At 36.4% G+C, this 7174-nt stretch overlaps 1 long non-coding RNA gene across 1 annotated transcript in view; it reads left to right on the forward strand.

The window, feature by feature from the left end:
* Positions 1–6928, forward strand: part of LOC142747955 (uncharacterized) — a 105535-nt gene extending 98607 nt beyond the window's left edge. The window contains exons 2-3 of the long non-coding RNA XR_012882105.1: positions 5407–5498; positions 6714–6928. This is a non-coding gene — a long non-coding RNA (uncharacterized LOC142747955). The remainder of the gene's footprint in view (positions 1–5406; positions 5499–6713) is intronic.
* The last annotated feature ends 246 nt before the right edge of the window (positions 6929–7174 follow it).

A 7174-nucleotide genomic window follows, 5' to 3' on the forward strand; every position in this document is an offset into this window, starting at 1 on the left:
ATGGGGGGTACTTAATAGTACATAATAAGAGGCAGCTTTATTGGAACTTATTAGGGAGTGGTGGAGGAAGTCACCTTCTCAGAAATGGCTGCAGATTGAACAAGAATACCGTTGGCAAAAAAAGTTTAGAGATCTACTGGTTCTCAACATGCTTTGCCCCTACCAGGCTTTGTACGTACTGCAATCTGTACAAGAAACCTAGAGGGATATTGTGGTTAAGAAAAAATGGATTTTATTTAAAAACAAAGGACATAATATTTTAAATACTATGTAAACCTTTGAAAGGGTTTATTTTTTTTATAAAAAGGTCAATCAGTGTGGTTAATGAAACTTTATAATTCATTTTTATTAAAAAATTATTTTTACTTTTCGAGATACAGCTACTCTGTATTCTGCATACAAAGCAGCTGTACCGTTCGCTAAGACCTGAATCCGTCAGTCCCGCGGACCTGACACGCAAGATCCACCTGTAATCCATCACATCTAACTTAGACAGAGACATGCAGGACTCGCTTTTACTGAACCCAACAGTCCTGCGGACCTGACGGGAACAGGATTTAGCGAACAATACAGCTTATTTGTATAGAGAATACAGAGCAGCTGTATATCAAAAAGTGAAAATAATTTTTAATAAAAACGAATTATAAAGTTGCACCAATCACACTGATTGAACTTTTTATTAAAAAAACACACAAAAAAACAACTTTTGAAGGTTTACACAGTCTTTAAGACTGGCATTTCCTGGTGATGAGATAAGAATATAGATATTTTCTATACAATTTTTTACTGTTTAAAGGGAATGTATCATCAGAAAATGACCTATTGCTTAAATCAAGTTTTTATGTTAAACATATATTTTAGGAATTTGCTGTGATTTTTTTTTTTAATTTTCTGTCATTGTCTATATAAAAAAATAATCCTGAAATTTTCACTCTGGTCACTGAGCATCACAAAAGACTGAAATTCATGCTCTGTAGAGATCACTTCTCAGCAGTCATCATATTATCATTATCACAGGCAGGATTGCAATGAAAAGTAACACCTCTAAATAGATAACACAGGATCCACCATTGACAATAGGTTAGGTGAGGGACACAGCTCCTTTTCTACCCCTTCTGGCACAGGTTCCTTTAGTCCATGTGACTGCTGTAAAGCATATCTCTAAATGCTGTTAACAGCAGATCAGGGAAATTGGCAGCGCCCATAATCATGCACAGAAAATACAATTTAAAAAAATCTACAATCAAAAAATATAAATAGATTAGAAAAAAAGATTTATAATTCACTATCTGGTTATAAATAGGAAAAAAAAATAGGTGCTACATTCCCCTTTAATTGTCTGAAGGGGAGGGAGATAGTGTAATGAGGGGGAGCAAGGTTCAGGACCCAGCACGAGCCTCTACCTTGCTACGTTCCATAGAGTGAAATGTACACCAGCTAGGAGCTGGCAAATATTTCCACTATAGTTTACGCCAGTTTGCTGACGTAAATTATAATACATTTGTCGGGCCGCTGTGGCCCCATCCTCCTTTAGGAAGCAACACCCCCTTTTCACTAAAGTGGCAAGGGCAGCATGAAAAGGCAAAAAAAAAAATTACAATTTGCACCACTAATTGCAACTTTTTGGCCCTTTTTGCAAGTTTTCTACGCTAGAAATCCGGTGTTGCAAGGTTGCTAAATTCCCCCAAAGATTGCAAATTAATAGTTATTACATGAAAAATTCAGAATTTTAAAATCCTTTCCTGGACGTAGGCTTGCATTGTAATTTTAAATACATTTTTTGATAAAGATACTTTCTGTTCATTCAAACTGGGAAAGCTGGAAAAAATTAATTATCTCAAAATAGATATGTTTTATCAGTATTTACAACTGAGAAGTTTGATTAGTAATGACGCCTGGTGTCGAAAAGTAAGTTCAAAACCGAAGGGATTAGCTTTAATATACAAGCATCTATCAAACAAAGTGAGCAACATAAAAACACTGCATATGTTGAGATGGGAGAGAGATCTTGGTATTGCCTTCACTATACTGAATTGCCATGAGGCAATCTATTAACCATATGGAAATTGCTCGTAAGATTCAACTACGCTGGCATAATTCACCAACTGAAATTTACACAGTTTCCAATTGGCAATTCCAACTTGTGCTTTAAGGGCTGCTCACAGGAAGGTACTCTTTTTCAAATGTGGTGGGGATGAGCGCATGTCATTCCCTCCACAATTATCCTGACAAAACCAGAGCTAGCTTTGCTGGATATAGGCCTCACTCAAATTCCATTCAAAGCCAAAAGGGTGGTGTCAAGAATATCAGCCGCTACACGATTATTAATTTCTAAGAAATGGAAAGGAGGTAGTGGAATGAGCTCTAAAGAGGTGATATATTCAGTGAATATCTTTTATATGATTTCTGGATAGACAGTAATTCTAGATACTCTCATAATGCACAACTAGCTATAAGGTGGGAAAACTGGACTAGCAAACCTTTATTTTTTAGGGTGTATGTTATCAATAAGTAATCTGCATAGTTTCACAGTGGAGTTATAAGTATAGAGTTTTTTCTTTTCTTTTTCCCCATTTTTTTAGGGGACAAAGATGGATGGTTGACGTGATGTATTGATGATTTACATACAATTTTAGTTTGTATATGATTGTTTATTTTCACCTTTTGGTAGTACACTGCCAGTAGCATTTTATCAATAAACAGCAAAATCAAGTACTCTTTTAACTATTTTATATGTGCCATGTGGTTTTAAATTTTCTTCTCTCATAACTTCGGCAAATTATTATATTTAACCGGCATATTTTAGACCTATTTTGTCCTTGAGGACAGAACAATTTTTTTATATTTCCCTCTTTGCATCCTGACACTCATAACTTCTTAATTCTATGTACGACGTAGTTGTATGAGACTTTGTTTTTTGCGTGACAAGTTGTACTTTATGGAGGTACCATTTTTTGGTACAAATACATTATCGTTTAATTTATGTAAATTTTTATTTTGGCGAAAATGCAGAAAAAAAGCAGTGCCGCTGCAGTTTTAATTATTTTTTTTACACCATACATCGATCATCATAAATAATGTTATACATTTGTTGTACAGGTTGTTACGGTCGTGGCGAAACCAAATATGTCTATATTTCATTTTTTGGGGCTTATATTTTAAAAAGTTTATTTATTATAAAAAAAAATGTTTGTTTCTGTGTATATTTTTACTTTTTATTTATTTATTTATCATTAAAAAAAAATTACTTTCATTTAATTTTTTTTTTTAATCCCATAAAGGGATTTTTCATTTTGATTTTTGAACTGTAATGTACTGGAATATATCTATATGCTAGTACATTAGCCTGTGTACTGATTGTACACAGGCAGTTGTTAGGACATACCTCAGTATGCCCTAACAACAGGAAATATGTTCAGACAGCCCTGGGGTCCTTCAATGGACCCTGGGCTGTCTGGCCATACAAGTTATGGGCTTTGATCGCATCACAGTTATTTTCTGTGACGCAATCAAAGTGAATTCCCCCCTCCTTGAACGCCATGATCAGCATTTATCACGGCATTCAAGGGGTTAGCGACGGAGATAAGATGTTTCTCTTCTCTCCGCTGTCAGAGCAAGGGCGTGGCTGTGTATTACAGCCGTTGCCCCGCTCTCGATCGCGCGCAGAGATGGCTGTGACACAGGACGAGAATGCTCGTCCTAATGCACGACGTACCCGCCGCTCAGGACGAGCATTCTCGTCCTGTGTCGGCAACCAGTTAATGACCAAGCTATTTTTTACGTTTTTCCATCATCGCATTCCAAAAGCTATAACTTTTTTTATTTTTGTGTCGACATAGCTATATAAGGTCTTGTTTTTTACGGGACAAGTTGTATTTTTTAATAGCACCATTTTCAGGTACATATAATTTATTGATTAGCTTTTTTGCGGGGGTAATGGAAAAAACCCCATAAACTTTGCCACTCTTTTTTGCATCTTAGAATTCCGTTGTTTACTGTGTGGTATAAATAACATAATAACTTTATTCAGTGGGACATTACGACTATGGCAATACTAAATTTATATCGATTTTGTATGTTTTACTACTTTTACACAGTAAAAACACTTTTTTTATTTTTATTTTTCCACTGATGCAGCTGTTTTTGAGGGCTTGATTTTTTGCGGGATGACTTCTAGTTTTTATTGGTACCATTTTCAAGTACATGCAACTTGTTGATCACTTTTTATCAAATTTGTTTGAAGGCAGGATGAACAGAAAGCAGCAATTCTGACATTGGTTTTTATTTTATTTTTTTACGGCGTTCACCATGCGGGTTAAATAACATAATAGCTTTATAGGTGGGGTTTTTACGGATGCGAGGATACCAAATATGTGTAATGTTTTAATATTTGTTTAGTTTTTTCATATTAAAGTATTTTATAAGGAAAAAAGTGGGTTTTTCATTTTTTTTATTTGGGATTTTTATTCATTTATTATAAAATGTATTCAACTTTTTGATAACTTTATTTTTAGTCCCACTATGGGACTTTACTATGCGATCTTCTGATCGCTTTCATAATACACTGCAATACTTCTATATTGTAGCGTATTATTGCCTGTCAGTGTAAAACTGACAGGTACCTGCTAGGTCATGCCTCAGACATGGCCTAGCAGGCATCCATCACAGGCAGATCTGGAAGCCTTTATTAAGCCTCCGGCTGCCATAGAAGCCATCGGCACCCTGCGATTGCCATTGCAGGGTGCCAGTGGGATGAGAGATGGAGCTCCCTCCCTCCAAAACCACTTGGATGTGGCGCTTGCTATTGAGCGTCGCATCCAAGGGGTTAAATGGGTGAGATCGATGTTGAAATCGATCCTGCTCATTAGAGCAGGTGCCCGGCTGTCTTTAGCCCGCACGACACCCGCTTTTACTGGCACAGGACACCTGTGCCGGGCTTATGACACAGAGCCGTGAAAAGGCGGAACTCAGCCATAAGTACCCTTAACGGCTGCCATGAAAAGGTGTATTGGGGTTAAACTACAAGGTGTGCAATGACAGATTTATTTTATGGTATATTGTGAAGATAAATAGATTTTTTTCACGTTTTGAATTGGTTTTATTGTGGAAAGTTTATGTCAAAGCTATTTCAGAAATGCTGCCAAAGATAAATGGTAAAAGGAAAAAGCAACATGCAAATAAAGTTCTTTTGTATTACATTTTTCTATGTACGACTATGTTACATTTTATTGTGGTCTCATGGGCATTGTTCTTTGAATATACATTTGCAACAATTTGATTCGGTCAAGTATCCCTTGACCGAATCATTTTCATATTAAACATAATGACAATGTTTATCTCGTGTAGCTTTGAAATGGAAAATAAAGTAAACTCTGCTAACATTATATCAATCTATTTGTCCTCTAGATCAACCATATCCATTTGAGACTATGATCATGAGACACTATTCTTTGTGTGTATGTCTCCTAATTTAGCTTGAACGGAGGGAAAAAGAACAGGTACAGAATACTGAATAGGGGGTTCTCTTTTTTGGCTTATGTAATAATGTACTTCGTGTCTGATGTCCCAACAATAAAAGTAAATGTCTAGTTTGGGCAGTGGTATTGGTCATGTTAATTAAACCTCAGCAGGTACTTTACTATTTTATACTATAGTAACCATATATGTAAGGATCTGTTCATACTAGCATCATGGCTTCCATTCATAATGGGGCCATGTCAGCAATGACAGATCCATTTTCAAGCATATTCCAACTAATCCATTGATTTATACTAGGGTCTGTCAGGTTTTCATTGGGGTTGTAATATTTTTGGTGGCAAGAATAATGCTATAGACGGTGCAATACAATATTTTGCCAACAAATATATAACAACCCCTGATTCAAAGAGCATAACAAATGTGAACAGAGCCCTAGTATAGGAGGGTTACTGCAGTTGGAGTTTCTAGAAATGACATCAGCACAAGCACTTGCTTATTCATCAGCAGGATGTGGAGGGAATGCATTAATATAGGGAGTACCAAGAACTTATGATTGTATCATTTCATTAGCAACCTGCAGATCATCTTTGCTTGTAACATACATGATACAATGTGATATCACCAAGTAATAAAGGAAAATATTAAGTATGTCATGTATTTCACCTAGAATATTTTGTTATCACAAACAAAACTCATTACGATCACAGGTACTTCGTTGGTCCAGGGTTTGGACATGAAGTGGCTTTCTGAGAGTTATACAATGGAGATCAGACAATAATAAGCAGCATTAGTAGAGTGTATTGGAAGAGAGAATAGTAAGACACTAAAATGTCACATCAGGCACAATTCAGCAGAAGATGTTTGAGTGGAAGTCAGCTATTAGAAATATGAATATATGTACATCGGCTTGGTTTCTCTATAAGCAAATAGGGACAGACCTGTCAATCTGTCAGGATTTTACAGATTTTGGCGTACTATGAAAGTCTGGCCCTCGCACTTCCTCCTTGCCAGACTGTTGAGCTTCATGCCTGTAGTCTAGTTACTTTCTGTCTTACTCTTCAAACTGTTACTGCTCATTTGTGTACTGAACTTGGGCTGTATCCTGACCACATCTCTGCCTCATGCTACAAACAGTTGCTGGTCATTTGTGTACCAAACTTGGATAGTTTCCTGACCACATCTCTGCCTCACGCTACAACCCCTGACTACTCTTTCTATTATTATCCTTCTGCCAGATCATTGCAGCCACTGGATTCCAAACCTTCTCCAGACCTTGACACAATTAAGCCAAACCAGGAATAGAGAAGACAGAGGGGAGCCATCCAGTTCTTCATTATGAGGAAGCCTGTCAGTATTTCATGCTGACCATGGTTAGGGCAGCATGAATTTGCTGACAGATTGCCTTTAAACTTTTATAAACTGTGTCTTATTGTGTCCCAATTGCATTTAAAATATACTTCAAACAATTTGCTAAAAGAGTACTAATGTCTGTACAGCATTTATTATTTCTAAAGTGGGATACGCATAAATTAAAATGAGTAAATAAATGTCAGATGATGTTCAAAGTAAAGAAATAATTTTTATTTATTTCTGCATTGTTTTTATAACATAAAGCATACAAATCAGTAGTATGTGTTAACCCCTTCCCGCTCCTGGACGTACTATTAGGTCATGGTAGCTGTATCGTTCACGCTCC

This window comes from Rhinoderma darwinii, chromosome 3 (assembly GCF_050947455.1).
Source record: "Rhinoderma darwinii isolate aRhiDar2 chromosome 3, aRhiDar2.hap1, whole genome shotgun sequence".
Taxonomy (NCBI): Eukaryota; Metazoa; Chordata; class Amphibia; order Anura; family Rhinodermatidae; genus Rhinoderma; species Rhinoderma darwinii.